Here is a 23,144-nt window from a genome sequence, read left to right on the forward strand (position 1 = left end):
CCTTGTAATAGATTTTAAAGCAAGAGTTGATTTTGCCTTTCATTGTATACTCTAAAATTCGAGTGTTTTTTCTGGGCTCTTTTCCGCTTTTCCTTTTCTACTTATTGGGTTCTGCTATCTATAATTATGCTGTAAGTGATTTTAGATGTTTAAAAATTATTTTAAATAACATACCTTTTCAGACAGAAATCATGCAGACTGGAACTAGTCTACCAGGTCTGAATCCCAGCTCTACCACCTATTACCTAGAAACCTTAGGCAAATCACTTCCATTCTTTGTTTCTCAGCTTCCGCAGCTGTAAAATGGGTCATAATAGCACAAGCCTCTTGCGACCTGTGTGAAGATTAAATGAGTCGTAACACGTCAGAACATCCTCGAGCAGTGGTTGGCACAGAGAAAGTACACTACAGATGAGGACAGTCATTGTCCCTCAAATATTTCAAGATTCTTATAATGAGGAAAAGCACTGTAAATTTAGTGCTCTCTGAAAAGTATACTGAAGTTAAAGAGCAGCTAATTTCTCTAATTGTCATGTTATATTCAATTAGTGATACAGAAAAACGGACAAACACCGCTGAGAACAACTGAGCAATGCAGAACTATCTTTTATAGATTCTCCATGACACACTTTTTTTTTTTTTTTTTTTTGGTTGCATTGAGTCTTTGTTGCTGCGCACAGGCTTTCTCTGGCTGCGGCGAGTGGGGGCTACTCTTCACTGCGGGCTTCTCATTGCAGTGGCTTCTCTTGTTGCAGAGCACAAGCTCTAAAAGTGCGGACTTCAGTAGTTGTGGCTCGCGGGCTCTAGAGCGCAGGCTCAGTAGTTGTGGCGCACGGGCTTAGTTGCTCCGCGGCATGTGGGATCTTCCCAGACCAGGGCGTGAACCCGTGTCCCCTGCATTGGCAGGCAGATTCTTAACCACTGTGCCACCAAGGAAGCCCCCCATGACACACTTTTAACCACACTTTTAACCACACTTTTAACCACACTTTTAACCACCCAAGCTCAGTGCTTGCCTACTCCAAACACTTAAAAATCAACAATTTAAAAACCAAAAAAAATGAAAGATATAACCTTGTACCACATCTCCAGAAGTCTGGCTCTTTACAAGTGCAATTGTACGGTTATCTGTGTAAATATTTGTTCACTTCTTCCTCCCCAACTAGTCTGTAAGCCCCATGAAGTCCAAGGCAATGTAGATGCCGAATGCATATTGGTTAAATTCACTTATTAATATGTATTTAGTGTCAGGTTGGTGGACCCTTTGTTCTCATCAAGTGTTTTGTAATTTGTTCTGCCTGCAGTTCCTGGCCAAACGCCCTTCTACCACCTTACCAGAGAGTGCTGGTTTGAGTGAGAAGAGCTGAGTTTGAGACCTGCCCCCCGAACACACACACAAATTGACCAGCAATTGACATAACCTCCCAACACTTCAGTTTTTTCAACTATAGGGGAGATGTGATATAAAAATGTAGGGCTTTTAAATGTTGAAAGTGGAATTTCATCAGAAATTCCTTTGAGGACAGCACTGGATATTAAAATGAAGACTGATGTATACACATGACAAAATATGAGCTTGAAATATTTTCTTTTTGCGATTTACACTCTCTCCTTACCTTGGTAAATCATTCTGAAACAAGTTCGCCCCTGCCCACCCTCCCCAACTCCTCCATTCCAGGAGGATGCAATACTGAGCTGTGATGTTTTCAGAAGTGTTTTCTGAGCATTGGTAGCTTAACTAGAAGCGTCCTCTCTCTTTTGTTCTTGCTATTGCATATGGGATAACTGCTGTCACCTGTTAACCCCCTCGCAGAAAATCTGCCTGCCGAACAATAGCTTGCAAACACAGCACAGCACTCAGTGTGTGAGGCATAAAGGAGTCAGTGGGCAGGGCGTGGGGTCAGCCTGCTGTTGGGGACCGGCTGGTTTTTGTTGGCACGTCCCTTTTGTGAAGGACGTAGTCCTTGTTCTACAGTCTGTACCAGGCTGCACATCATCTATTTACTTGCTATCCTTGAACTAACGGGGTATTTTCCCCCAGCCATAAATGGGTTGGTGTGAGATAAGCTTCTCCTGCTGAGGGAATCACTTCTGCACCGAGTGCTCTTTGTTAATCTTTTGCAAAATAAGGCAGTTTTCTGTCGAAGAGAAAGCAATCATTAATTTTTCATAAGAGCAGCAAAGTTGTGAATAGCAGAGGACCTCTTGAATAAAGAGCTTAGAGGTTCCAAAGAGAGACAAATAACAAAGCCCAGGGGAAAAAGAAAAAGTATATTCTTTCTTATACACTTATCATCCTCCCCCAACCCCGTCTGCCCTGTTGAGAAGGAAGAAGCCATTTATGCAAGCTAACAGTTCTTCAAATCTCATGAACCTTAATTTTAATCCTTATCAGTACCTTTTTAAATGAATAATACAGTGACCTTCAGCTTTGTCCTATATTATGTGAGGTTGACTTGTAAAGACGGCTTTAGTTTTTTAAATTAAGGTAGAAGCTATATGTATTCTACTCAATTCTAGCATTAGAGTTATCCCAAGTGTGGCATTTATGTTCTTTCTCTTCTTTGGTATAAATAAATATCAAAGTAGGAAGACCAGTGTGAACTCTACAAGGAATAATAAACTAAAATAATATGGCATTGATTTTGTTCAGGGTGTCTAAATGCATTTTTATGATTGCGTATGTTTATAACTTCACACAAGTGACATGAATTCTGGGCAATTAAAAAGGACATGAATTTTAAGACATGTAGGAAGAGGATCTACTTTCTAATAGCTCTGCATTTTACCAAGTTGTGGTTCATGAGGGAAACGCTGCAGATTTCAGACCTCCACCTTGTAGAGTTATTGCCATTTTGTATTGTTTTACAGTATTATTACCAGGAGACCACATTAGGGGGCTTTATTTTGGCTGCTGAAGTGCTATGTGTGGATATAACAATTTAATAAAGAAGCCGGGGGATTCCTTTACACTGCATGTGTATTTTCTTTTTGAATTTTCTCCAGTCAAGGGTTCTTTGGGTCTTGTCAGTGAGGTCTCAACCTTTTGTCGTATTGAATGAGGGAGACGTGGGCCCCAGGAGCCTGAGAGCCTGGCAAGCTCACAGATTCCTTTACGAAGGGAGGGGACCTCCATGTGGACAGCCTTCCACATAAGGAATTAAGACAACTGATTCTCTCATGAATTTCAATAAAATAATAGACACGCCCTACACTGCTGGCCTCACTTCTCTGTCCTTTCTCTCAGTCCTCCTCAGGGCGTTACTGCTATTCTTTTAAACTTTTGGAGGGTATTATCTAAATTATTCAAGTAATACATAAAAATCAACTCCTTAAAAAAATTAAAACATTACAGATAAGTTAAAGTAGCCTTGGAGCCCTCCCACCAATACAGGTTCCTGTTGCCCTCTCCTCTCCCAGTAACCATGATCGGTTTAGTCTGTATCCTCTGAAATGGTTTTCCTACTTTTAAGCCTGGTACCTGTGATTCAATAGCATTAAGCAACTAGAAAGCATTGTTTTTAAAAGACTTTTCCCCTGTGTCAGTATAATATTGTATGTCTCTTTCTGCAAATAGCTTTTTCACTCGTTAATATTTCTTGGAGACCTTTCCATGTTAATCCATATAGATCGACTTCATTTGTTTTCATTGCTTCATAACATCTCATACAGCCTGTGCTATAGTTATTTAGCTTTTCTCCCGTACAGGGACATTTAATTGTTTTTCCAGTTTTTTCCATTATTAAAAATGCTGCAGTAGTATGTGACTTCTTGGGCACAGAAGTGCTTCTCTAGGTTTATACCTACATGTGGAAATGCTGGGCCACAGAATATGCACATTTTACAGCTTAACAGGCTGGGCCAACTTGCTCTTCACCCTGGAGATACCAATTGACGAGCAAGGGACGAGGGTTGGTGTCTTCTGCATCCTCAGCAACTCTTAATATTGTCAGACGTTGGTAATTGCGATCATTGCTGCTTTTTTTGTGGTCATCCATTTACAATGCTTGGTGTCAGTTTATCTCTTGTAAAAATAAAATACAGTGTGTGTGTGTCAAAAAATATATATTGTCAGACATTAAAACGTGTGCTACTTTAATGGGTGCAAAATGGTGTCTTGTTATTTTCATGTACGTTTCTCTTGAACCACTTGTTTTATGTTTATTGGCTACTGGCATTTCCTCCCTATAATTTGCTTATTCATACACTTTGACCGTTTTTCCATTGGGTTATTTGTCATATTGATTTGTAGGAGTTTTATGTGTGTACATGTGTGGGTACACACATATATATAAGCAATATAGAAACTCTGTTGTAATCTTTTATCTGTTAGACATGTTGCAGTCTCCCAGCACATGGCCTGTGTTTCAATTTGTTTATAATATCTTTTTGTCACCATTGTTTTTGTAACTTATTTTTCTCAATCTTATTTTTCTTTTCCTCAGACTTCTTTGTAAACATGCAGGGATTATCATCCTGAGCTTATTGTATGCTGCTTACGTTTACAAATAATCATATTCAGATGAGGTTTAGAGCTGAGACGTCCATGGTGACCTTCCTGCCATCCACAGCTATAGGAGAGGCTCATGGGGGAAAGAACTGTGACTGGTACTAAAATCCGTTTGCAGCTGCTTAGCTTTGATGTGAAACTTCTCTTCCACATGTTTATCTGGGTTGAGGGCTTGAAGTTTGAGGGAACATATATGTGGAGCTAGGGAGTGCAATCATATATGGGAGTTGGTTTTTTTTTTTTTTTTTAAATATAATTGGAAAGGGAAAAAAAAAAAAAAAAAAAAACAGCTCAGCAGTTTACCTGCCATCCACTTTTCAGAAACTATGGGCCCACAACTCCCAAGGCCATATTCTAGGTTTTATTGAACACTTCAGATTGGGATATATGTCACAACAGCTGCATTTAATTGGGAGATTATTAAAAAGCATGAGCAAATTCAGAGTTTTTCACCCAGAAAATGCTGTCAAGTTCAGCCTAAATGAGACCATTCTTCCCTTCCTGTTTCTCTGTCCCGCAAGTAGCCATATTCAGAAGGTTAACCAGGACAGAGCTTTGATAGACTGGAGTTCCCCAAACCTCAGTGATTTGGAAAACACCTTTTCAAAGATTGCCATAACTTTCCTCCTGTGCTATTATTTACTTAATATTCTTCTTCAATCACCTAATTTTTAATTTGTAAATAAGTTTATTTAAAAGGATAAATTTAAACTTTGTCCCTACCACAAATGTTTCACTTGTCATATATAAGATAGACAGTAACCATGGAAATAAATACAAACAATAATTTTGTAGTAGCGAAATACTCTGAGGCTGAGATCTGCTATCTCTCGATTAAAAGGGAGATTTAGTAACTATTACAGAGAGAAAGGTGTTAAATACATAACAGTACAAACTAAGAATTTCTCCTTGATATCAATAGAATTAAGAGAGAATTGAAAACAGAATGAATTTCTTTAGTTTGGGAGAGAGTGTATGACATTCTCCACCACCCACTTCCCTAGTAATTCTGAGGTCAAGTTGTCTCTTCCTCTAAAACCCTGCCTTTGTCCCATTTCCCCTTAGAGTGCATTTGATTGAACGTATCATCTCAGGATGAGTTGACTGATGTACAGAGCTTGGGTGTGAGGTCACTGCTCTGTGTATCCAGATCATATACTCTAGTGGATTTAGCTTAGTCCTAGATCAGTTGGCTTCATATATAAGCACTGTTCCATCCAGAAAGGCTGTTTGCCAAGGGAGCATGAGAGGGAGGTGGGGGGAGAGAGAGACAGAGAGGGAGAGAAGAAATACATTTAGTGGAATCCACGCATATTTTAAGAAGAAAACAACTGCCTACTGGCAGTAACATAGGATATAATGGCCATATTTTGAAAAGTGCAGCCATGTTACTCTAGAATCCACTTAACTTGCTTTGGGCTCTCATGTCAATATGTACCCAATGTATTTTTTAAGTAGTATTTTGAAACCACGCATGCGGTTTAAAAAATTAAGTAATACAAATAAGACTTTTAAATGATTGCATTTATTTTCTATCCCACCATCCTCTTCCTCCAAGCATACTCCCTGAGGCAGTCGATTTTAACCCATTCTATTTATAGGCCTTCTGGTGGAAAGCTCCACATTTCTATGTAATATGCTCATGCATTTATTTGGTAATTTACCACCTTTAAACAATGTCTATCAGTTTCTTGCTGTGTTAGATGAGAAATTAATTAACGCCATCACCACTTCCCTTTTCCTCTTGCTTCATTATGTTTTGACTGTTGAGAAGTCTAATGCCAGCGTGATTTTCAGTCCTTTATGGGTGATCTCTTTATTCCCTGTGGAAACTTTTAGGATTCTCTCATTATTTTTATGGTTCTGACATTTCAAAATGATGTACAAGATTTTACGCCAAAGTGTTTCAGATTTTTGTACAGATGTCAATTCACTTATCTTCAGTAATTTCTCAGTATTTTATCTTTTAATGGTGTTATAAATTTTTTTAAATTTCGATTTCTGACGATTCATTGTTAGCTTATACAAATAAAATTGACATTTTCTTAGTGATCTCATATCTTGCAACCTTCTTAAACTCACTTATTAGTTACGGAAGCATTTTTGTACATTATATTCGATTCTCTACATTGACAATCATGTTATCTGTAAATAAAGACAACTTTACTACTTCTTTCCAATCTAGCTTTTTATTTCTTTTACTTATTCTATTGGCTAGAAACCCTGGTGTGCTATTGAACAGAAGTGAGAGTGGACATCGTTGTCTTGTTTCTGATCTTAGGGGGAAACATTCACTCTGTTAGTGTTAAGTATGATGTTAGTGTATAGTTTTTGTAGATGCCCTTTATCATACTGGGGAAGTTCCCTTTAATTCCTACTTTATTGAGAGCTCTTATCAGAAATGTATGTTAGATTTTGTCAAAGCCTTTTCTGTATCTATTAAGATGACAATATTTTTTTTTCTTTACAGCTTGTTAACATAGTGAATTATATTGATCGATTTCTGAATGTTAAACAACTTTGTATTCCTGGGATAAACTCTACTTTGTCATGATGTATTATACTTTTTATATATTATTGCTTTGATTTGCTAAAATTTTTTTGGAATTTTCTACATTTGTGAAGGATATTGTTCTGTTTTCTTTGCTTGTAATGTCTTTGTCTAGTTTTGGTGTTGGGGCAATGCTCATAGAATAAATTGGAAAATATTCCCCAACTCTTTCCAATTTCCTGGAAGAGTTGTATAGAGTTGATATGATTTCTTCCTTAATAGTTTATATAATTAACCACTGAAGAAGCCATATGGCCTGGAGTTTACTTCATGGGAAGACTTTGATTATACATTTCTTCTTGAGTGTGTTTTGATAATTTGTGTCCTTAAGGGAATTTGTCCATATCATCTATCTTGTCAGATTCATTGGCATAAAGTTCTTCACAATATCCCCCCTTACTATCTTTTTAGCATCTGTAGAGTATATAGTGATGTCACTTCTCTCAGAACTATTATCGGAAATTCCGTCTTCTCGTTCTTTTTTTTTTTCTTGAAAAGACTGGCTACAGGTTAATCAATTTTATTGATTTTTTTAAAGAACCAGCTTTTGGTCTCATTGGGGTTTTTTCCTATTGTTTTTCTTTTTTTATGTCATTGTTTTCTGTTCCTATCTTTATTTTTTCCTTCCTTTTACATACTTAAAGTTTAACTTGCTCTTTCTTTTTAAGTTTTTTAAGTAGGAAGCTGAGATTTTTCTTCCTTTCTAGCACAGGCAGCTGTGTACTATAAATTTCCCACTTTGTACTTCTTTAGTGGCATCTCAAATTCTGATATGTTGCTGTTTTGATTTTCATTCAGTTAAAAAATACTTTCTAAATTCATTTTTGAATTCATCCTTGGCCCTTGAGTTACTGAAAAGCATGTTATTTTGTTTCCAAATATTTGAATATTTTCTGGAGATCTTTCTGTTGTTGATTTTTTATTTAATTCCATTATGATCAGAGAATATACTTTGTGTGACTGGAATCCTTTCTAATTTCCTGAGACTTGTTTTATAGCCTACAATATGGTTGATCCTTGTAAATGTCCGTGTGCTCATGAAAAAAATGTTTATTCTGCTATTGTTGAGTAAAATGTTCTATAATATCAATTAGATAAGTTGTTTGATAGTGTTGATTAAATATTCTATTTCCTTATTGATTTTTCTGTCTATTTGGTCTATATATCAAGACAGGAGTATCAAAATACTTTACTATGTTTGTGGAATAGTCTATATTTATCTTCTTGTAATTATTCCAGTTTTTGTTTCTTGTATTTTGAAGCTCTGTTACTAGGTACATAAACATTTATAACTTAACGATTGTTATGTCCTTTTGATGAATTGATCCCCTTATCATTAGGAAAGGACATTCTTCATCCCAGGTAAAAGTCTTTGCTCTGAATTCTCCTTTGTTTGACATTAATACAGCTCTCTTTTGATTGGTGTTAGCATGGTATTTTTTTTTAATCCTTCAAACTTTTAACCCTTCAAACTTTTAACTTATTCCTGCCATTATATTTGGGGTGTGTTACTTATAGACAACATATAGTTGGGTCTTTCTTTTTTTATTCAATCTCTGCCTTTTAATTGTGGCATTTAGACCATGTATATTTAATGTGATAAGGCTTAAGTGCTATTTGTTTTCTGTTTGTTCCATCCTCTCTTTGTTCCTTTTTTCTCTTTTCTTGCTTCATTTTGGATTACTTGAATATTTTCTACAATTCCATTTTGTGTTGTTTATTGGCTTATCAGCTATAACTCTTTGTTATTTTAGTTAGTACTTCAGAGCATGTGTGTATGTGTAGTTTATCAGTCTGCCTTCAAGTGATTTTATGCTATTTCACATATAGTGTAACAATCTTGCAATAGTATATTTCTGTTTCTCCCCCTCCAACCATTTTTTTGCCATTATTGCCATACATTTAACCTCTACAGATGTTACAAATCCCACATTATGTTATTATTTTTGTTACAACAGTTATCTTTTAAAGAGGTTTTAATTAGGGGCAAAATTTATTTATGTACCCATTTCAGTGTTCTTCATTCATTTGTGCAGATTCCGATTTCCATCTGATATCATTTCCTTCTGTTTAAAGGATTTTCTTTAATATTTCTTGCAGTGCAGTCTGCTGGTAATGAATTCTTTTAGCTTTTGTATGTCTGAAAAAGTCTTTATTTACCTTTTTAAAAAAAATTATAATGTCAGATTTTCTTGCTGTAAAACTGAATGAGGTGTTCAAATGAGTTGAAAACTGTGTACACACAAAACCCTGCACGTGAATGTTTTAGCAGCTTTACTCATAATTGCTAAAACGTGAGGGCAACCAAGATGTCTTTCAGTAGTGAATAGACGGTGGTACATTCATACAATGGAATATTATTAAGGAATAAAAAGAAATGAGCTATCAAACCACAAAAGACATGGAGGAACCTTAAATGCATACTACTAAGTGAAAGAAATCAATCTGAAAGGGTTACATATTATATGATTACAACTATATAAAATTCTGGAAAAGGCAAAGCTATGGAGGCAATAAAAAGATCAGTGGTTGCCAAGCGTTAGTGGGGAGGGAGGAATGAATAGGCAGAACACAGAGTATTTTTAGGGTAGTGAAACTATTTTGTGCGATACTGTAACAGTGGACACATGTCATTATACATTTGTCAAAACCCATAGAATGTACAACACAAAGAGTGAACTCGAATGCAAACTGTGGACTTTAGTTAATAATAATGTAACAATAATGGTTCATTAATTGTAACAAGTAAACCACACTAATAATAGAGTAAACTGGTGTAAGGAGTGACAGGGTGTATGGGAACTCTCTGTACCTTACTCAATTTTTCTGTAAACCTAAAACTAATTTTAAAAGTCAGTTAATTTTTTAAAATCTGAGTGAAGCAATATACATAGTAGTTTTATAGTATAACTGTTATATAACTCTGGGTTCAAATCCTGACCTTGCCACTTAAAAACTTTGAACTTTGGGGCAAGTAGCTTAATTCGTGCGTCAGTATTGCCACATATAAAATTGGGACAATAATAGAATCCACTTCATAGAGTTCTTGTGAGGATTAAATGATCTGTGAAGGCTTTAAACAGAGCCTGGTATGTACTAAACAGACAGAAGTGATGCCTACTGTTATTATTATTTATTCACGAATACTCACTTGAAGAAGAAGGTCTGGACATATTTTGGAAACCACGTTACGTGGTGAAGAGTGGGGTATTAAATATAAGAATTTTCATGTGTAAGGGTACAAAGTATGCCAATCTAATTGCCATTTTGCATGTTAAATCCTTGGCTTTGGTACTGCCTGATTTGGTGATGTTGAGCGTGATGGCATTTGTTTTGGTGCTACTTAGTTTCATTTCCTTCAAGTTAAAATATTTCTGAATTTTGTAAAGAAGTTTTATTAAAGCAATGTTCTTGTTAGCTGCTGGAGGCTTCCCACCAGATTCCTGCTCCGAGCAGGCACCAGGCTACTGAACATCTTGCAGTAGTTGGTTCTGTCTCCCAGTGCCAGTCAGCTATACGGGTCACAGCATGGGTGTTAGAGAGACCTCTGCAGGGGAAGAGGTGCATGTCTGGGCCCCATTCTCCACTCTCCACCTCTGGAGGCCACACCTGTGTGCTTGGACTCAAGCCAATAGACTGCACATGCCCAGCCCATTCAGCTCCTCTGCTTTCTCTTTCATTTTTAAAAGATAGTTTTGCTAAATATAGAATTCTAGGTTGACAGTTCTTTTCCTTCAGTAGTTAAAAAATGTGACTCCACTATCTTTCTTTTTTTTTTTTTTTGGCAGTACGCGGGCCTCTCACCGCTGTGGCCTCTCCCACTGCGGAGCACAGGCTCCAGATGCACAGGCTCAGTGGCCATGGCTCACGGGCCCAGCCGCTCCGCGGCACATGGGATCTTCCTGGACCAGGGCACAAACCCGGTCTGCTTTTAAGATTTTCTTCTCATCACTGGTTTTGAGCAAGTTAATTATGATGTACTTTGCTGTCATTTTCTTCATGTTTCTTGTGCTTGGGATTCGTTGAGCTTTGTGGATCTGTGGTCTTATTGTTTTTTCAATCAAATTTGAAAATTTTTACCCATTAGTTCTTCAAAATTTTTTCTGTCCTGCCCTCTCTCTCCTGCATTTCAGGAACTCCAATTTCCTATGTATTTGGCCGCTTGAAGTTATCCCACAGCTCACTGATGCTCTGCTCATTTTATATAATTCTCCTCCTCCTGGTCTTTTGTTCTGAATGCTGTCTATTGCCATGTCTTCAAGTTCAATAATCTTTTCTTCTTCAAGGTCTAATCTACCATTAATCCTATCCAATGTGGTTCTTATCTTAGATGTTATAGTTTGCTTTAAAGATGTGTTTGGTAGGGCCAAAGAAATGTTTGGTTTGGGGGTAATTATTCCCCACAATTGAGGCAAACTGTTCTGTGTATGTACACACAGCCCAGTAAATCTTGAGGTTTCCAATCTGGTTTGGAATAGGGACTTTTCCCAAGTCTGTGTGATTAAGCAGCACTGTTCTCTAGTCCTTTTTTAATGCTTTTTTACCTGGCCTTGGGTAGTTTCCTCCCCAGCATGCACTTTTCAGTCTTCAGCTGAATGCTCAAGGAAGACCATCTTCCAGTCTCTGGAGTTCTCTCGCTGTACAGTTCACTCCTCTCCAGGACTCTTCTCTGTAAACTCTAGCTATCTACATGGCCTCCAGCACTCAGCTTAAGCCACTCAACTCCAGGAGTCCACCAGGCTCCACCTGGGTTGTCCTCTTTGTGCCATGGCCTGGAGCCTCCCTCATGTATCATTTGGCTTTGGGCTCACCTCATTTGTTTCCCTTATCTCAAGGACCACTGGTTTTTTGTTTGTTTGTTTTTTGGTTTTGTTTTTTTGCTTTTTTTCTGGCCACACCATGTGGCATGTGGGATCTTAGTTCCCTGACCAGGGATTGAACCCATGCCTCCTGCGGTGGAAGCAGAGTCCTACACCACTGGACCACCAGGGAATTCCCAAAGACCACTGTTTTTGTTGACTGATGTCCAGTGTCTCGCATCCTGTTGTTTCATATATTTTGTCCATTTTTTGGTTGTTTTAGATGTGAGGGTAAGTCAAGTCACTGTTACTCCATTTTGGCCAGAAGTAGGAATTTGGCATTTACTCTCATTAGTGGGGTTTTAGTCATGGGAGGAAATAATGCATGTCCTCATTCCACCATATTGACCCAGAAGCACACTGCACATTTTTAAAAAGATGCTGCTTCTTGTGGTATTGGAATCTCTGTTAAACAGGAGCTCATGGCCTTGTAATTATTTACTTAAATTCATAATCTCTAAATGAATTTCTTAAGGAGTAGAGACTATGTCTCACTTGTTTGGGGATTATCTCAATTGGAGCCCTATAAATGTTTGATGAATGAATGAGTGAGAGGATGACATTCTTATTGGTAAGGTTGCAAATATAAGGAGTCAAAGCTGAAGGTAAGGGTGCTTATAGTTAAGACATCTATAGGGAAATGCAGTTTACCCTTCAAGACATTATTCTTTTAGGCTGAAGCTTTTTTGGAGTTGTTAACGTTAGCACCTTTGTGGCAGGAAACACTTCTTAAAAATGCTGTCACACAGTGTTCTGGTAGAATGTGTCTGCACACTTGGGAGAATTTTATTCATGGCCACTTACCTGGTCATTTTCTAATCTGATCTCACTTTGAAAATTATTGTGGAATAACAGAAAAATATATCTTTCCAATTCATCTAGTCTCTTGTTTTATTTTTTTGTAATATCAATTTAATCCTTTAAAGAATCCTTCAGGTTCAACGTGTAATTAAAAAGACAAATGAACATATTATAAGGCCAAATTTCCTCAATTTTTTCATTATCTAGCATGTGGAGCTGTATCATATACTCATGAAATCTTTCAAAGATTCAGAAGCTGAGAAATTTGAGTGAGTTAATCAAAATATGTCACTTACCAATTCCTTGGCTTATAAAAGCAGCATAGCATAGTGGTCTCATTACTGTGGAGCCTGATTGCCTGTGTACAGCCTCACCTCTTACTAACGGTGTGACCTTGGGCACTCAACTCCTCCAAGCCTCGGTTTTCTCATCTGTAAAATGGGATAACAAGAATATTTTCTCAGGTTGTTTTGAAGATTAAATTAGTTATTGCTTATGGAGTACTTTAAATGGTGCCTGATATATGGTAAGTACTATATAAGCATTCATAAATTAAAAATAAGATTAAATGAAAAAAAAAGATTAAATGAAGTGAAATAGAATAAAATAAAGATAAAGGTTTACTCCATCTTTCAGCATTTTATCTAATCTGCCTTTCCCAAGAAGTAAAAATTCTACTCTCTGTTTTATCGAAATATTTCCTACTTCAACAGGCTGCATTTTTGGAAATCAGTTGAATATTGAGGGAAAAAGAACCTTTCCTGATTTCCTTTTCTAGATCTTTTATGCAGCAATGATTCCTGTCCCCCTGCCTGTTTCACTGGGTCATGTTTAGCAGGACTTTTCCTTGACACCTTCATCTTTCCTTTAGTAGCAACCTTCAGTTTTCCTCAATTCTACTTCAAATTCTGCCTCTGAACTGCCCGCCTCTCATCAACAAGTTGATACTAGGAATTTTCCATCATAATATTCAGTATCTACTCTCACCTTTGTTATGTAGCTATTACCTGGGACACTTTAACACCATAAATACGTTTTCCAACCTCTTTGAGCTCCTTCCTAATTTAACATCTTTATTTTCTATAGTGTTCCAATTTCACAGCTATCTAAGGCTTGCAGAATTATCTCTAGTTGTTACAGAGATACTTTTGATTTATCATTCCTTCTCCATTTTTAAGTTACTTAGCTGTTACATTATTTAATTTGTAATTTACATTTATATTATTTTATATTATTTATATAATAAGATTTATTATTTTTGTACTTATTTAATTTAATAACACTTAATATTGTTTTATTATTTAGCATCATCTGCCCACGTCATTATTGTCCTAGCATCTTATGTCCAGATTACCAAGAAGCTGTCAAGAAAGGTAAAGCAACAGTAAATGCTTGACTTTATTTTGTAAATATATGACTTTAACTAATGGCCTTTTGACATTTATATTGACTTATTTTTTTTTATTCCATGGTCTCAGTCCATATAATGCCGTCTCTGGGGACTTCTGTGCACAATGTCATATTCTTTTTTTGCGGTACGCGGGCCTCTCACTGTTGTGGCCTCTCCCATTGCGGAGCACCGGCTCCGGACGCGCAGGCTCAGCGGCCACGGCTCACGGGCCCAGCCGCTCCGCAGCATGTGGGATCTTCCCGGACCGGGGCACGAACCCGCGTCCCCTGCATCGGCAGATGGACTCTCAACCACTGCGCCACCAGGGAAGCCCAATGTCATATTCTTATATTTGTTTCTGGCTGGATATTTGAGGCAAGGGAGGGAGACTCACAGGAGTTTACAGAAACAAAGATGAGTCTAAAATCCAGATCGCCTAATTAAAGTTGTTGTCAGTGCTGGCCAGTCCTGTTCACCATCAGGAGACCTGACCAGGGCATCTCAAACCACACTGTGCATACCTCTGCCTGCCTGCCCACACAGGGACAGTCGCTGTTGTCCTGCGTTAAGAGCAAAGGCGCTGGGAGTGTCTGGCTAGAGAGCAGGCTGCCTTTCATCACACAGCAGCCCCGTGCAAGAGCAGTTACTTATTACGAGGGTCAGAAAACGTGTAGATTAAATAGTCACATTGTGACCGGTCACAACCCCTAAACAAATCCTCCTGACTGATTGGGTCCAACACTTCCAGATCTCCTGTTGTCACTAAACATGAACATATGGAAAGAATAATCACGACAGAATGTTGAAATTCTTGAATGGTTATGCTTAAAAGTATTTATTCCCTTGTGTGTGTGTATAGATACACACACACACACACACACTCCACATCCACATCCATTCTTGCATACGTTAACTGTTCCTTGGGTGCGCTTTTACCATTTTATCCAATCTAACTTTGGTAGATCCTGCTGTGGTCCTTGTCTAGACTAATTCTCTAAATATTTCGAGAAATAAGAGGGTCTTTTATGTGTGTGTAGTAGTTGATTTTGCTGGCTCTTAAAGCATTATCTTTTATAAATTCTTAAGTGTTAGAAGTGGGAAAACCATCTTTCTTTTAAATTTAGCAAATAGCATTTATGTGCATATGTGCTTATGCCGTCTACACACTTACACTGTAATAGAAATACCATGGAAAAGCAAACCATAAGCTTTTAACACTGTCAGGCATGAGCTTTTTCCCTCTCATCTCCTCCTGAAGGATGTTTGGAAGAACGAGAGGCCTCTCTGCCTCTGTGTTTATAAGCCGCACCAGAAAAAATGTCAATTCTTTTTTAGAGTCAGGATCACACTATAATAAATGTGAATCTAAGCAATTGTTCCATCTATAATCACACGATATCCTTCTTTTATTTAGTAAATGCCAATAAAAGCTAATAAGAAAGCAGTGCCATTTGCATGTTTCATATTTTCACTCAGTATGGAGACGAGTAGTTGAATAGTCTCACTTGGGAGCCAAGAGAGGTGAATAAAGTTGATTTCCTGCATCTCACATGGTCTCTGTAGATTTAGAGAGCAGTGTTTTTTGTGTGAGATAAAACTAAAAAGGTTTTGCTAGTACAGTGACCTGGGCATGCTGCTGGAGAAACCAAAAGTGGCCCTTGGGAAGCTAAAACTTCTCTCCTCTTTGAATGGACTTTGTTCTAGGATATTTCATGTGAAGATATTGTACTTACCATGGAGTAGAATGTCAAAACCATCACATCCTTGGGCTATAAGCAACTAGGACAGGATTTATGTTTATAAAAATGTTTGGTTATTAAGGTAAATAAATAGGGCACATGGAAGAAAGATAATGCGGAGATGTGGGTTCTGGATTTAGAAAACCTGGCTTCAGATCCTAGCTCCACTTGCTGAGTGATCTTGGGCTAGGCACTTCACCTCTCTGAGCCTCAGTTTCTTTCTGTGTAAAATAGGGGGAAATAAAAGCTCACCAAATGTTTGTTGTGAGTATTTAATGAGTTAATACATAAAAAACAATTCACAGATAATAAGCGCTAAATAAATGCTAATTATTGTGATTTTTGTTATTATGTATTAAGAAAGGATTTTCACAACTAAGATATCAAAAGAAGTGGAGATGCTGAGGAATTCTTTGGCTTTAAAAGATAAATTCCAGTACAAAATGAGGTCCTTACAACCAGATCCAGTATGACAATCAAAACGTTCCAGCACAGATATATTACCTCAGGCTTTATCTGGGGGAAATGTATAAAGGTGCCAAATATTATTTTCGTTTTTTTTTTTTCCAAATTATAACAAATGAACTCCTCATTCCCCTCTGTCCTCCTCTCCCTTAGCACTATCTCTTACTCTGTGGTCTGTGAATGTATTTCTCTTCTGAGTTTGGCCTTTTTTTAGAACTAGTTGTGAATTCTTTATTCTCTCACATAGACATATGACAGTGGGGGAGGAGGGCATGTGTATTTCCTAAATTTTAGCAAGAAATCTGTCTTGCCATCTCCGTAGAGTGGAAAATTCAGCAAGGAGAGTCTGTTAGTTTCATCCCCCTTTCAAATCACATTCAACAATGTACTCAATGCCGGGCGCAAGTCTATCAGACATTTTCATCATGAGTAAGAGTGAAGCTTCAGAAGTTTGGGGTGGGCGTGGATTTTGTATCTACCAGAGAGTATCCTTAGCCCGTGGGGTGACTTCTGAAGATGGCTCTGCAGGTGCTTCACCCATATTTGCTGCATCTTTGTCAGACAGGCTGCCCTTCAGCTACTGGAACACACTTTGCCCATAGCATGGGAAGCTGAAAGTACCTGGGAATTAACATCTCCCTGGAGGCATTCTTAACCAATGGCTGTGGAGTATATGGGGATAAATATCCCAGCTGCCTCGCCCCCTTGACCAAGCTAATTCCAAGGCATGTGTTTTGCACAGTTTTCCGGTTTCCCTCTGAGGTTCAACTACAGTCACCCACCATGGTAGCTGACTTAGTAATGCCCCCCTTCTTGTCCAACCACCTTCCCTTCCTTGTCTCCCCTCTCCCTTCACCTTCCCAGGCGCCCTCTGCTTCCCAATAAACTACTTGATTCTCACATCCTTGGCTCTGGGTCTTTTCTGGGGTTTCCAACCTAAGATGGTGCATACACTTAAAATGCAGAAGGGAATCTGCTAAGCCTGGTTTAGGCTTAAATTGGGGCCTGAAGTTGGCTGGGCACACTTTGGCAGACCACTGCTTCCCCTGGGTTTGGAATTCTACCCACTCAGAGCTCAGCTCATCAGTGGTGCAGACCTGTCAAGGCTTAGACTGTTGGGGAAGTGGGCAAGGACCATAGCCAGCCATTCACTCAATCAACTTTCCTTCTGCAGCACAGCCAATTTGTATTGGAGGAGGGAGATTTTAGTAGCAGTGGTCAGGCTTCTAGCATCTAGCATGCTGTGAATGCTGGCTGCTAAGCATAAGTGGGCCTCTACAAATGCTCCTATCCACTTCATCTACTCTTTACAGACCTATCAGACGAATGCTTTACTGTTTTCCCAGTACCAATCTAGCTAAACCAGTCACCTTACCCACCAGTGTATCAAAGAAAACACCTGCTTCCCAGAAGGTTTTCTATCTAATGGGAAAGGAAAGATTGGTCCACATGGCCTCTCATTGCAAACCAGCTCATCCTTTGGCAATCTGAGACCAAGACTGCACATTTAGCCAGGTGGATCTCTTCAAAACATCTCCTTTACCATATTTTCCATTTCAGACTCTGATCCCTATCTACTTTCTTGTTTTGCTTTATCACCTTTGTGATGCTTTAATGCTCAGCGCACCAGCTGAAGCTATGTGAAATCCATATCACAGTATATTAGCATTCCAGAAAACATGCAATCCCTCAGTAGACAATAAGTTTGATTTTGCACAAGTGGTGTCCTTTATACTTTGCTCATAAGGCAATCTCTCAGGTGTATCTGTTTTTCTGAAACACAACACAAACAATCTGGTGGAGTAAAAATGGGTTGCGTGATGGGCTTTGTGTTCAGCAAAAAGAACTTGGACAAAGCAGCCATGCTGATGTTCTTATTTACGAAGGTTGCCGTCTGGGAAATTAATGTCTGTTGTTGCTCAGTAATTAGGAAAATTTAGGACCCCTAGTGCTCCAACATCTTGCATTAAAGGTTGTATGTCATTGGTGTTTTCATGAGAATTTGCTGGATTTCTGTCATTAATAACAGGCATAAACCCGGCAAGCTGTAGAATATACATTACATTTAATCAATTTGCTATTTGTATTCATTATGTATGTCCTCCATTTTGAGTCATGAAAAATTGAAAGGCCGTTACCAATAGAAAGAGCATCGTGGATTACAAATGATGTAACAAGAGCATAAGTGCTATTAATTGGTCAATTGTGCTTGTCAGTACATTTAAAGTGATTAAAGCAGAAATATTAGAAGGGACGCGAATGTGCTTAGGAAATAGAAGCCCAAGAACACTAGGACTCTCCCAAATCCCTTGTGCCCAGATAAATGCAGCAAAATCCAATGGCATTTATTCCAAGAAATTCGTTCTACAAGTGTTTGTTGTGCCGGGGATTGTGCTGAGTATTGGGAATACAGCAGAAAACAAAATAAATGAAGTCCGTGACCTCAGGGGCTTATATTCTGGTGGGGAGGGAGAAGTGTGAAATGAGCAAGTAGATACATAATATCGGTAGCGGTCAGACCTGTAAAGACCGCCAGAATAAGAGAAGGGCATTGAGAGTGATGGGTGGTAGTGAGGACAGGCCTCTTTTGGGGAAGTGATATTTGAACAGATGAATTGGCCCAACACCCCCAACTCCCATCCTAACACTCAAGAAGAAAAGAAAATTCTTGTAATTATTTCTATTGGCTTGACCCAGTGGAAGGGCTTCCCCAGAGCTACAAAACTCACACGATCGAACCTTCCCACCGTAGCCCCCTTCTGTGGTGGCGATTCTGTTACAGTGCAAACTGATATTGACCATTTTAATCGCATCCACCCTAACTCCTTACCGTGGTGCGCAAAGCCCTACCTGATCAGGCCTCACGTTTTGTACCACCCTTCCCTCAATTGCTAAGCTCTAGCCCCTGGCCTTTCTACTGCTCGAGCTGCCAGCTCCTTCCTGCTCACGCATTTGCTGTCTCCCTGCCCAGTACAGTCTGCCCTCTGAATCTCAGACCTCACCTCACCAGTCACCTCTCACAGAAGCCCTCCCTGGCCACCAGGTAGAAGTCGATCCCTGGTTCCTCACTATTAGATCCTCCTGCTTTGTTTTCATCAGGGCACTTGTTATCTGAACTGCATGCTGTTACGTGCTTCTATCCTGTCTAGTTCCCGCCATTGAACATAAGCTCCGTGAGATCAGACGCACATCGCCTGAGTTCATCCCTGTTTCCCAGTGCTGAGAGCAGTGCCTGGCACCAAGAAGAGGCCCAAAGGCCTGAGACAAATGAAGGAACATGTGACTCAATCAATCAGTCAGCTAACCAGCCAACATAAGGCCCCAAATTGACAATTCAGCTTCTGCTGTTGAATTCAGGCAGCTATCTCAAAAGTTTTGCCTGAAAGGCACGCGGAAGAAATGGGTGTTTATTCTGAGCAGTGTCCTTTACAGTTTTGGGCAAATGAAAGTGATTAGGTGCTGCTGCTATTTGTGCTATTTTGCTTCCTATGTCTAGGATCTATTGCTGTGCCTTTTAAAATAACTTAATATTTCTTTTCAATATGCTGACTCATTTTTACAGGCTAAATGCTGTGTCATTGTCTTTGAGTGTTTGCAAGTAACGGAATGTGGGCCCAGGGTGAACCATGGCACATTAATATGACAGCAGTCCTGCTTCTTTAGAATTGATGATCCTAAGACTTCCTGCTTAATATATAGCATCTGGGAAATACATCAGAAGAGGGTGATATTGTCATGTGATGGTATCAGGATTCCAACTTCCATTCGGAATATAATTCATAGCAGACTCCTGAATATCTGTCGTGTACCAGACTCCACGGCAGGTGCTGGGGTACCAGGTGAAGAAGGCAGTGTTGCTACCAGGAAGAGCTGACAGTCAACACTGGTGGTTCTAAACCCACCTGCATGCTACAATCACCTGGGGGTCCACTATATATACTGAGGCCTGGGCCCCCTCCCAGACCAATTGAATCAGAATCTCTGATTCTATGGCCAGGGGCTTACACATCCATATATTTTTTAAGCCCCAAGTGCCGGGCAGCCAGAGTTGAAACCCACTGGTCTCGTAGAAAAGGCAATGGGACAAGGGCCATAGTAACAGCTGGTGGGTCTGCGCTGGAAAATGGCAATATTTCTCTTTGGTGCATAACTCCAACTCAGAAAGAAATGTTGAAGGGGTCAGGAGGCTAGATGACCTGTGTTGTACAATAAAGAAATGTTGCATGTATTCACTCCTTCCCCAAAAAAACTGATAAAAATTGGCAGACACCATCTATTAAACGATTATTTTTTCATACATAGGGCCAAATAAATTATTTTTCTATATAAGCCAGGAGTTGGATATAACATCGTTAATCAAATAAAGAATAGTGTCTTTCTTAACTGGCAGACGTGAGAGAAAGGAAAATATGAGAATCCACAGGGTAACCATCAAAGGGAAGGAATTAACATGTCCTCTAAAATTATCTTAAAATGTCAGAATTTCCTGAAGTGTGGTGGTGAAGGTAATCTGAAACTCTCTCCCTCAGACTACTTGTGCCTTTGATAGAGGGCATTAAAGTGTTTAGACTTTTTTAGGAAAAAAAGCAAATCTTTCTAGGTAATTAATGGAGGTTTATGTCATTCAGCTGAAGATCAAGCTTTGCTTTTCTCCCCCTTGAATATAGGTGAAAAGAACAGGAAAGCGAAAATGATTTTTAAAGGGCTAAATTGTTGTTCAGAGTGGCACTTCTGATGCCTTGGTAAAATATTCCTCTCTGATGTCTGAATGGTAAACTGTGAGTCTTTTAAAAAGCAGTCTTTGTGATCCGATAAGGCAGCATGTTCTAAGAAAGTCTGTAAGCAGAGTGTCTAACCCTCCCTGTTAGGCCCTCCTTCCTGTAACACGCTCTCTGCTTCTCTCCTCACCAGAAAGACACAAGTTGCCGTCAAAGCAGGTGACGCCTGACACTGGGAAGGACACCCGTCTCCACATATCCGTCCTCGGACTCTGCCTCCTCGGATCTTACAGTTACCAACAGTTGGTGATCTTTAGAAACGCTCACAGTTTCAGATAAGCCCTATACTTGAATATTCAAAGAAAGAGAGATTTTACCAAGTAGAAGGATGACCTAAGAGAACAGCAGGAAAGAAGCCATGAGCATCCAGCAGTCTCTCGTCCAGAACGAAGGTGACCAACCAGCCCAGGCGAAGAGAAGGCCGGCCCCTTAGGGGTGGTTCCCCGAGGACACGCTCCTTCCTGCAAGAGGACACGCTCCTTCCTGCAAAGCGGCAGTTCTTGGTCCTGGCTGCATGCTGCAGTTACCTGGGGGGCTAGAAAAATACTGATGCCCGAGGCCCCTGCCAAGCGATCCTGTGGGGAGGACAGCCAGGAGTAGGTGCATTTAAAAGCTCCCAGGGGAATCTAACTAACGTGCAGCCAGGATTGGGAACCACTGATGCAGTCCCAGATTAGTGACCGAAATGGGTAACCAGGGAGGTAACGTTGGTGGCACACTCCGCCAAGCTCGAGGTCTTTGCACGTTCCGGGGTCAGCAAAAGGCAAGGATTCCTTGTGAAGGGAGAGGCTTTGGCAGGAGACACTAAATAAGTCTGTATTGGAGCAAATGTCCCCTTTCTGTGACTTCCTGACTGCTTCTTGCCCTGCAGAAACCGCAACGAGCAGGACATCACTGTCAGGTCAATGCCTGGCTTTCACATCCCTCCTGGCATTAATGAGATTATGGTGAGAAAAGCCACTTGCAAGTGAAGTAAATACTTGAGAGAGAATCAGAGGCTGGGCAATAGCGGGCCTGGGCAGTTTCACCTTAAAGAAGGGCAGGAGGGGCAGTTAGGGAGGTTTGTGCCAAGCTCGGGGCAGCTGAGAGACCATGGGCTGGCCAGGACTCCCAAGTACAAAGACGCCGGAGAGCTCTTCATGCCCCTCACGCCTCTGCCACGTGCGTGATTCACACCTCCATCTCCTACACTGCTCCCAGGACTGAGCAGAGTGGGGGAGCAGGATGGGGAAGGGGAAGAAGCCAAACAAGGGTGTAATTGAAGTGAAATCCCAGATGCAGCCTGGTCGCAAGAGGGCCTTAGGCACAAATTACCTCTCAGGGTTTGTCCAGCCTTGGGACAGAGGGTGCGAGGCTTGTGTGCTTTCACTGGAGCTGGGCATTGGCTAAAGGCCACCCAGAGGGCTTTGGGCTCTCTGCAGAAGGGATACAGCTCTAGGGCCCAAGGAGCACTCCCTGAAGGTCACAGGTGGGAGCTGGTAGGAGCAGAGCCTACAGAAGCTGGGAGATGGGTGCACAGCTGATGAGGGGATCCGGGAGGTCTGGGCTGGGCACTGACAGTATTTGCTACGCAGGCCAGAGCATGGTCTCTCCTAAATCCAGTAGCTTAGCACCCTGTATGTCTACAGTATTGACAAACAATAGAGCGTATTTCTACATCTTCCTCCTCTGATACAGTAGATTTCCTCTTAATACTTTTCTCTTTCTTATTGCCCATTCCCTTGTTCTCATTGTGTTTTGTTTCTTGTTACCATCGGAGTGGAAATTCTAGAAGGTCAGGGAGAGAATGTGACTCAGGAGGCCACTTTAACCTGTTCTTCAGTTAGGATGCTAGTGGGAGCAAGAGACAAGATACCCAACCAGTGGGGACCCTCACACACGAGAAGCCTGGCAGCAGCTGGTCCAGGTTTGACTCAGTTGTTCAACAATGTTAGGGCTCTTAGTAAGGGTGTGATGTTCTGATTTATAAGGAGAAATATGTATTTGGTCCTATATCTGGCACAAAGCTCCTAAAACTCTTGGAATCTCCCAAGAGATAAGAGCAATAAAGT

At 40.0% G+C, this 23,144-nt stretch overlaps 1 long non-coding RNA gene across 2 annotated transcripts in view; it reads left to right on the forward strand.

Moving 5' to 3' along the window:
• Positions 1 to 23,144, forward strand: part of LOC136792975 (uncharacterized) — a 64,334-nt gene that overhangs the window by 22,491 nt on the left and 18,699 nt on the right. For both annotated transcript variants that reach the window (XR_010837636.1, XR_010837637.1), the window contains one exon: positions 21,227 to 21,689. This is a non-coding gene — a long non-coding RNA (uncharacterized lncRNA). The remainder of the gene's footprint in view (positions 1 to 21,226; positions 21,690 to 23,144) is intronic.

The sequence above is a fragment of the Kogia breviceps genome, chromosome 18 (assembly GCF_026419965.1).
Source record: "Kogia breviceps isolate mKogBre1 chromosome 18, mKogBre1 haplotype 1, whole genome shotgun sequence".
NCBI lineage: Eukaryota > Metazoa > Chordata > Mammalia > Artiodactyla > Physeteridae > Kogia > Kogia breviceps.